This window comes from Harpia harpyja, chromosome 3 (genome assembly GCF_026419915.1).
Source record: "Harpia harpyja isolate bHarHar1 chromosome 3, bHarHar1 primary haplotype, whole genome shotgun sequence".
Lineage (NCBI taxonomy): Eukaryota > Metazoa > Chordata > Aves > Accipitriformes > Accipitridae > Harpia > Harpia harpyja.
Genome location: NC_068942.1, coordinates 33,942,463 through 33,952,911, shown reverse-complemented (window position 1 = coordinate 33,952,911; position 10,449 = coordinate 33,942,463).

Here is a 10,449-nt window from a genome sequence, read left to right as displayed (position 1 = left end):
TAGAAATGCAGACAGGAAAAATATCAAGGATGCTATGAGTATGCTTTTTGCTCTACTGTAGAAATCATTTTTCTCTAGGATTTCTGCTCCTGCCTCAGTTTACTGAGGTAGAATATTTCCAGACTATATTTCCCAATGAAATGTAGCTGGGAGGATCCCAAGTACTTAAAAACCACATTAAAACTTATCATAAAAGCAGAGGCAAATGCAAGTCCAAATCCAATTTGGGTTGCAATATGCTGATTTTTACTTAGGACATGGGACTCTTTATGCAAGTCCCCTTTTTTCCCCCTCTTCCTGTATTTATGTCGTAATTTTGTGTGCTGACTCAGCTGACACATTCCACTCTAGAAGTGGCTGCATTTTCAGCAACAATTGAAGTGTTTACCAGTTATGTAAGTTGTGAAATATTTTAGAAGCTATAGAATAAAATAACATCTTTTCCTCACCATTATCAGTACATTTACAGCAATGACATGTCACTTGCAGTGATACTGTGTAAGCACTAATTCACTAATGATCGTAGTCTATGGAGAAGCAAAAATTTCACTCGGTCCATTTCATATATGGAGAAGATGAAAGAAAAAATTAGGACCCTGATTTTCAGTAGGTCCTCTCAACTCCTCTTAAAAAAATCAGGTAAGGTTACATCTGCATGGTGAGGTCAAGCAGACCAAGAATCTGTAGAGGAGATGCTCTACACACACAGTTGATGCTGAGGATCTGACGTGCACACTTCTGCATGTTCCAGTTTTTTTTCAATTCAAACCACCTTCATTTGGGCCGCCCGGACTGAATGTCTATTGGTGTCTGAGCACATCAGGTGCGCTTCTGGAGAACATTTTCCAGTTTAATTTTACTCAACAGAATCTAGTCCCTGCACTCCAAAATCAGCCCCTGATGCAAAATGAAACACAGGCTATAGAGATGATCAGGAGATTTGCATCAGAAGTACACTTCTGATCTGAACTAAAACACTGGTGGAGACACATCATAAATATCACTGGCAGGACTGCTGTAATGGTCTTACTCTGTCCCACATTTACCTTACTTCACTACACATTACAACCACAATGCAGAGAGAAGGCATAACAGACTGACACATTGTTCTGCTGTTTCCAGATTGGTATATGAGGTCTTGCTTTTAGGCACATCTCCTGAGGTATAAAGTAACTATACTTGTCTAAACTATAACAGTTTGAATCTGAAGATGTAAGAATTCATTCTGCTTCATTTCCAGACGTGCTGATTCAGAACAGTTGGTGACACAAGGCCACCTTCCTACCAAAAACCTGTGTTTGTGTTGATTTAAGCAGTATTTTTACTGGTGGAAGCAATTTTTCCTGAAAGTAGTGCTTCAGCTCCATGGTATTTGTGTCACTGCATAATGAAGTTGCATAATGTTACATCACTGTATATTAGCAAGATACCACAACATGAGAATTCAGGCAGCAATGCTGCCATGTAGCATTGGCATGAAGAGTTACAGGTGAAAGTGGAGAATCCTTTAAGGCATGGTTTACACCACTGTATTTACATTGCCTTTTGTAATCACAGTTTTTTACGGTATGTGGATACACTGAAACTATAAAGTCAGCCACCAATGTCCAGCCTTTCTGTTGCATGCATAAATTCTCCTCCTGAGCTGACACAAATCTTCAGCAAACATATAGTTGCCAGAGGAACACTCTAACAATAGAACCATGTCTGCAGTTGTCTTCCCTGAGCTCCTGTTCCCCAGGTAATGGCTCTTCTGCTGATACAATCTGTCACAGTGAGGATGCACAGCCACAGCCTGGGTAAAAGCAACCAAGTACCCCAATGATAGGGCAACATCAGTAACTATAAGCCAAGGAATGACTTCCTAGGGTTCATGTTAGACTCGTGGTCATTGGGTTTACCTTTCAACTAAGAATTTTATAACCACATCAGAAGAAGATGTTTTTAACAGAGAAATACTGGGGAGCCTGGTTTAAACAACAGCTATCAAAACAAAACAAATTCTAGATTCAGCCACATCATTTTTTAAGGCTGTGACACTCCTCAGTAGCCCTTCGATTCAGTCTCTGGTACCATGAGGCACCACGCATCAGTTGATGCTGATCTGTGGCATTGTACAATGCTGTCATTGTGGGGACAAGGAATGAAGTCAGATTGTTTGCCGGATGTACCAGTCAGTAGGAAACAAAACAACAAGCACACCAAAGCTTGGGTGCTCTTCTTGGCATGACAAAAGATTCAGAGAACACATCAAACTACATATCTTGGGTGCCAGGATTAAATACAGCATGTCCTAAGAGGCTGGGGTTTTTCCAAGATCCATTCTGCAGTTTACTGAGAGGAAAAGACCATAAATCACCATAGCCATAAAATGTTCTGAATTTTTAAAAAATCAATTAAATTAAATTAGTAAGAATCAATGGGGTACTTAGTTATATAAGCACAAAAACTTTATGCTTTCAGAAGTAAGCAGCCAATGCAGAATACAGTTCCCATCTCTGCCAGCTGCCTCTGTCCCCCTTGCCCAGTGTGGTGGCCTGCCACCAGTTGCCCGCGACACCCAGTCCTGTTGTTACCCTTCCCTCCTCCAAACCAGATCTGCCAAATCTCACATGCTGAGCATAAGAATCACACCACTGACAGCTCCCTCCTGCCACGCCACAGCTCGGTTTGCACCTCACGTGCTCTCAGTGTCGCAGCCACTGCTCTCCATCCCTTGCAGAAGCAGAGCTGCTGGGCACAGCACGGCACAGCTGTGTGACCCAGGACAGTGCTGCCTGCAGCATCGCAGAAAGACATATGGAAAATGTTTTTGTTTGTTTTCAACTCCAAACAGCACCTCTCTCATGCTTACTGCTCCATGCCTGTCACCATTACAGAGTTAGGGTCCCCACAGCTCTGAAAATACACTTAACGCTTTTATCTTGGTGTACCTCATTGTTTCCAGTCTGTTCCATTTCTTAATCAGGAGGGAACTTGTGCTGACTCCTTTAGGAGAACAGCAACGTGGACATCAAAGGCTGTCAGAGACTAAAATGAAACGAAATATTTAAGTTTTGGCCAAATCTGGCTTTGGGCTTTCTTAGTGAAAGTATAGCTCTCCTGAGCCTTGTGGGATAAGGGAAGAGCAACTGACATCATCTATGTGGACTTGTGCAAAGCACTTGATACCGTCCTGCACAGCATCCTTGTCTCTAAAATGGAAAGACATGGATTTGACGGGTGGACCACTTGGTGGGTAAGGAATTGGCTGGATGGTCACACTCAAAGAGTTGTGGTCAACAGCTCAATGTCTGGGTAGAGACCAGTGATGAGTGGTGTCTCTTAGGGGTTGGTATTGGGACCAGTATTATTTAACATCTTTGTCGGGGACATGGACACCACCAAGCTGAGTGGTGTGGATGATGCTTTAGAGAGAAGGGATGCCATCCAGAGGGTCCTTGACAGGTTTGAGAGGTAGGCCTGTGTGAACCTCATGAAGTTCAACAAGGCCAAGTGCAGGGTCCTGCACCTGCATTGGGGCAATCCCAAACAAAGATACAGGCTGGGCGATGAGTGGATTGAGAGCAGCCCTGTGGAGAAAGACTTGGGAGTATTGGTGAATGAAAAACTGAATATGAGCCAGCAGTGTGCACTCAAAGCTGAGAAAGCCAATCGCATCCTGGGCTGCATCAAAAGAAGTGTGATTCTCCCCCTCTACTCTGCTTTTATCAGACCCCACCTGCAGTACTGTGTTCAGCTCTGGGCCCCCCAGCATAAGAAGGACATAAACTTGTTGGAGTGAGTCCAGAGTAGGGCCATGAAGATGATCAGAGGAGCACCTCTCCTATGAAGACAGGCTGAGAGAGTTGGGGTTCAGCCTGGAGAAGAGAAGGCTCTGGAGAGACCTTATTGCGGTCTTTCAGTATGTAAAGGGGGCCTACAAGAAAGCTAGAGAGGGACTTTTTACAAGGGCATGTAGTGAGAGGAGAAGGGTTTTAAACTGAAAGAGGGTAGATTTAGATTAGATGTAAGGAAGAAGTTTTTTTACTGTGAGGGTGGTGAGGCACTGGAACAGGTTGCCCAGAGAGGTTGTGGCTGCCCCATTCCTGGCAGTGTTCAAGGCCAGGTTGGATGGGGCTTTGAGCAACCTGATCTAGTGGAAGGTGTCCCTGCCTATGGCAGGGGGGTTGGAACTAGATGATCTCTAAGGTCCCTTTTAACCCAAACCATTCTATGATTCTATGATTTTTCTACCTATTACTAGGGTCCTGTATGGCCCAGGGCAAGTCAACAGAGGTATTTCTGCCTTGGCCACGCTAACCGCAGTCCCACACCCTTGTCCTGCACCACAAAGGTGAGCTCACACTCCTTCCTCATGCCACCCGCACAGAGCTCACTGACCAGCTGGCACCCAGGCACACTCACCCTATTTGTTCATATATATGTATGAACGCTGCTGAAGGGTCGTTCTGGTCGGTGCTTCCTGCTGCAAGAGTGCTCACTGTAAATCCCAGCCTGCTTCTGACTGAAATAGTCCCAATGCTGGCAAAAGAAATACAAGTTTCAGGACTCCGCTGCTTTCACATGAAGCTCATTCTGTTTCCATCCAAACCACTCCTTTGGGAACCAAACTGAGAGATACAATGAATGCATACACAATGGTTACAGGTATTTCTTCTGGAGAAAGTTGGTATTAATTTCTGTTAAAAGTGCTACATTTACTATGAAATAGATGACCTGCACTGGGAATGAAGACTCCTTGTATGTATCTTGCATAATCAGCTGTCGTGGTTTAACCCCAGCCAGCAACTAAACACCATGCAGCCGCTCACTCACTCCCCCCCACCCAGTGGGATGGGGGAGAAAATCGGGAAAAGAAGCAAAACCCGTGGGTTGAGATAAGAACGGTTTAATAGAACAGAAAAAGAAGAAACTAATAATGATAATGATAACACTAATAAAATGACAACAGAAATAATGAAAGGATTGGAATGTACAAATGATGCGCAGTGCAATTGCTCACCACCCGCCGACCAACACCCCGCCAGTCCCCGAGCGGCGAAATCCCCGCCCCCACTTCCCCATTCCTATACTAGATGGGACGTCACATGGTATGGAATACCCCGTTGGCCAGTTTGGGTCAGGTGCCCTGGCTGTGTCCTGTGCCAACTTCTTGTGCCCCTCCAGCTTTCTCACTGGCTGGGCATGAGAAGCTGAAAAATCCTTGACATTAGTCTAAACACTACTGAGCAACAACTGAAAACATCAGTGTTATCAACATTCTTCACATACTGAACTCAAAACACAGCACTGTACCAGCTACTAGGAAGACAGTTAACTCTATCCCAGCTGAAACCAGGACATCAGCTCAAAGAGCTTTCCTTAAAAGAAAGGTAATTAGTTTGTACTATTTCATATTTCATTCTTATCCTATTGGTAAGAGGCCAGCAGAGAGCTAGGTGGATTCAATTTGTTTTTCACAAACATTATCTGAAGTCTTAACGTAATTATCTAAATTTCTGCTGTTCTGAGGCGAATAGAAATGCAAGCATAAAATTAAGCAGCTCTCACAGCAAACAATGTGCTCTTAGTTTACAATAGGCATCAAGTAAGGAAATTGCATTATTCCCCCTTTAGAGAGGACTAAATGTATGTGAGGGTGATGGCTGCCTCAGGCCAGCTTGTTTAGTACTGATGCAGTCATAGGAGTCCTCATCAGAGCCTTACTCCCTGTGTGCATGTGCAAACACACGTGCACGCACACAGAGGCTGTAGACACAACTGGCCGGCCACGGCAGGTTTAAGACACTGAATGACACCTCTTGCCTCCAAATAATTTGAGATGGGAATTTCCACGACAGAGCAGACCAGTGGTCCACAGTATTCGTTGCCTCACACACCCCAGTCACTAATACCGGGTATTTTACAAAACTCTGCAGAAGACAGTGGAGTATAGGCTGCCAACAGGAAGCTTCCTTGAGAGGCTGGCTCATGTCCTGAAATCATAGATGCACAAACACAGCCACATTTGTGCTATTTCTAAAAGGCTAGAGGCACAGCATCTAATATACATTTATATAGATAAGAAACACCCCTCTGGGGATTTACTCCTTACACCCAAGGAAGTGAACAGGGGCAACAGCAGACAAATAATGAAAAATCAATGATGTTTTAAAGAGCCCTTTAATTTTAATAGCCCATGGTGATATTAATAATACAGGGAAGGACATTTTTAAAGCATTTATCTTGACATTTACCCTTATGATGCCTTGGTAATTTAAGCATGTGGTTGTGATGAGGTAGAGCTTTAACAGAAGAAAGAAGGATATAATTTATATTCCAGTTTCTTAGTTTTTACAATTCTGCTCTCCTGTTTTGAGGCATTACTAGAGGCTTTTCTGAGTGTATGGGGTACACCTCATCTTTTCTGAGTTCTGAACCACCCAAAACAATCAGAGAAAGAAACTGCTTTTTGATTGTTTTCTGCTACAATTACATGCCTGATCAAGGCATTGTTGAAATAAATTGAGGCTTTATGATTTTATTACTATTTCTTAGCACTTAAACCTGGACTTCTTTGAACTAGCCAGCATATTAACACAGAATGAAAAGACAATCCTAGGTAGTAAGGCAGAAATAAGCCCTTCATAACTGTCATTTCAAACCAATAAAAGGCAGCAACTGCAAAAAAAGGGGCCTGAATGACTCCAGCATTTCCTTGATAATGGGATATAAATCTTTTTGCTTACTGAGATGTAATTTAAACTAATGGCAACTGTTCTCTCACCTATTCTCATACAAAATGAGCTGATGGGGTTCTTGTTGCAGTTCTGGGTCACAGTCATAACTTTACAGCTGTCCTTACCTCCCAGCTCTGCAAGCAACCCGAGCTGCAGGAGCAGCGACGCGAGGTGAATGTGGACATGCAGTTTCTTGAAGCACTTAAGCACCTGAGCCCAGCTTGATCTGCCACTGCCCAGGGTGCACCTAACTGCCCAGCACATTTCACACATTGCCCTTATCACAAATGCAAACTGAGCACAAGCACAGCTAGCTGAAGTGGTTGAACACTGGCCTCTTGGTGCATTTTGTGTGATGCCCTGTAAATCTACAAGAAATTCGCATTACAGAAGCCAGCAGCCCTGCGTGCTCTACACTTACACTCTATGCCTTGCATTGGAGAACATCACACTGGTTTATTCACAAGCCTTTGCTAATCTGCAGGCAGGCTTCCCATCGCAGGAGGATGAGCTGGTGCATGAGTGGCTTCCTGCTGGGAGGCCCCTGGCACCCAGTGGTTAAAGCCAGGCAGTGCAGAGGACAGTGATCAAGTGGGTTTTAGCCTGTGGAAAAGTGGAAGGGAAGCAAGAAACTTTAGCAGACTAAAAATGGTTAAGCAGAGGTTATAGGTTGTGTCACAGCGACCTTGGATTGTGCCTGCAGCCGACTACAATGGGCTGTGGTGTAGCAAGACTTTGTAATGAATACAGAATATTAAACTGATGAAATGTTTCTACAGCTGGTTTGTTGATACTGGCATCACTGCACTCTCAGAGTTGGTCCTTGATGTTTCACTCAGTTCTGAAGCCTAAATTGGCCAGAGGTCACCAAGATGGCCTGAGGCCCCATCGACATGCAGAAATTGCTCTCCTGCCAGTAATGGTTCCCAGTAATAGATCTTACTAACTACTTGCTACTCAAGGTAAGTTCCTCTGTCGGAAGAAAGAAACCATGCAACTGAAACGTGCGTGCTGCAGGCTTGCTGTCTTACATACCATGTCTTGAAGGAGCCCTTTCTGTCAGCTCTTGTCAATTGCAGTTAACCAACAAACTTCAGCACGTTTGAGCTTTCCCTCGCTGCCTTCCCCTCCATATCATTGCTTGCACAGTGTGGTGGTCACCTTCATGGGCTGCAAGGGAGAGCTGGGAGCCCGTGCTGGTGCTGGCCTCTGCTTTGCTGTCTAGCCTTAGCATGGCTAAGTCATGCTGAAGGACACTGACATTGAAAAGGAGAGAAGAAGAAATGTCCCCTTCAATGAGTTTTAAACTTTATATTTATCCTTCTCCAACTCTGTGGCTTGTTTATTTTTTTGCTTTTATATGAGAGATTAAACATCTTGCTTTTGTCCCTGGTGGCTTACTCCTTCTGTCTGGGTAGAACTAACTCTGCTATGGTGTCAGGGTTGCAAATACCTCAAGAAAAATGTTTCAAAGCATGCTTTAATTTGCTTTAAAAAAAGCAGATGCAGTTCCATTGATTTAAGCTATGTTACAGAGAATTTTCTCCCAGTTTTGTGAGCATCAATGAATGGTTATTACGTCTGCATGAGACCTTGGATGAAGGAAGTCATCAAAGCTTGGTATTATGCTTAGGGCAAATGCTTTCTGCTGGAAAATACCCAGCTTCTTTTTGTCCTAATGACAATTTGCAGTTTGAACACATTCATAATCTCGTGAACTGGCACAGTCTGACCTGTCTATCAAATTTTATAGGGACTGTCTTGCAGCAGTGGGGGAGGAAAATTACCTTAGATGAACTGCTAATGTGCAGTGCCTTCTTCACAACAGTGTTAGCCTACTCACTTTCCAGTTTTAATACCGACAAGTGTCCACAGACTTACATAGCACACAGAGAGTATGTGTTAGCACAGAGCCTTACAGATCACATCTGTCAGCAGTGGTCTCACCCTCTAATCTGCAGACCCATTTGAAGAGTCTCAAGTATCAGCAATTCCAACTGAAAAGGCACTAGCTGCTTCAGCTGAGAGGCCAGGGAGGAAGGAATACTGTCATCTGAAAGATGATTGAGAACTGACACTGAAGAGTACAAACCCAAGTATTAACCACATAGTTTTGCTCCATTCCTTAAAAAAATCATAACAATAAAAACCTGTCAGGATGACAGCTGTTTAGTGAGTATAGATGGGGCCAAATGCCACATGAGTGCAAACAGGAAAGATCTTGATTCTATATTATCTGCACCTTGTTTAGCCACTGAGACAGACAACAGACTGACAATGCACAGGGTGCACAGCCATGCAGTCAGGGCAACATTGCTAATCATGCCCATGACGTACCCCAAATGGTCCTACCCTACTCTTTCAAAATTAATGGGTTTCACCAACAGAAATAAATGTAGGAAATGTTAAGACAAAAAGAGTCTAACACAGACAAATCCTTAAGGCAAGGACTACCTCTCAGGTCCAGTGATCAATACAGAAACTGTCCCCAGTCACACAGACTAATCAATTTGTCTGAATTGCAGTAAAAAGAAATATCTGTCAAAATGCTAAATGCAAGAGCCTTGTTTTCATGCCTGCAAAGGTGTCTAAATCAATGCACAGTCAAAGGTTGCTTTCAAGTAGTCTCATTTGTATAGCTTTTCAATATTTTCAACTGCTTGGTGCTTTATTTCGAAAAGACAAACATACTTAGTGCTTGCCTAATGCTTTCTGTCTGTAAATCTCAAGCTTCTTCACAGAAGTAGATATAAGTAGTCTTGCCCATCTTTTACCTAGGAGAAATCAAAGGGCTTTGACAGGCAAGCTGTGACAAATCTTGCTGTAGTGCCCAGAGAAATAACTCCAATTCGTTCTCCCTCTACAGGACACAGCTGTCTCTGCAGCAGGATTGCCAGAAGGGAAGGTGTGGCTGGTGCTCTAACACCCCAGTGCCATGTCTCCTGTCTAACTGGCTGAAGACAAAGATGTTTTAAAGCTAATTAATCAGCCTGCACTGCAGTGGATGCTGCACAAGCAGGCTTTTCTCCTGCTGACTCTCCTGTGGAGTTGGTAAGTGCTGGCAGGCAGATAGGCAACCGTTTGGAAATCCTGTACCCTGAAACTCTGTGGGGCTTACCTGCAGACTGGCTGGGGCACAGAGCTTTTCTCTTGGTCACCACGTAATCTACATCCAGTTCAATCACCATATACTTGATGTCGTATCTCTACTGCATTAATTTAGGAGCCAAGTCCTGCATCTTCTAATTTGGAGAAGGATAAGCATCTTTATTGCTAGGAATTTGCTTTTTCTTATGAGCATTAGGATGCTGTTGACATTGTATCAGCTTCTCACCTTGTGACATGAACACATGGAAGTAAAGGAAAAAGGCACAAGCAAAGCTCCCTGTTTATTTTTTATTTTTTTTAAATGCAAGACAAGGACAAATTATTATTTCTTTTCTGGAAAATGGAAGAAAAAATCTGCTTTGATATTAAATATTTTCACTCACAATGCAGAGAAATTTTAGAGTGAATTTTAAAATTATATTATTATTGTTGCACTACAGACCTTTAGAATTCTTCCTAGTAGCTATTTCAAATAAAGACAACACATTGTATAATTGCTGGTACTGAGCAATTACAGTTCTCACAGAGTGGAGGCCAGATTTATTTCTAGTCTTTAATGCTGTAGTCTATTTAATCAGAGTGCGATGAAAATACATAGGAATGTCATAGTTATTTTCCA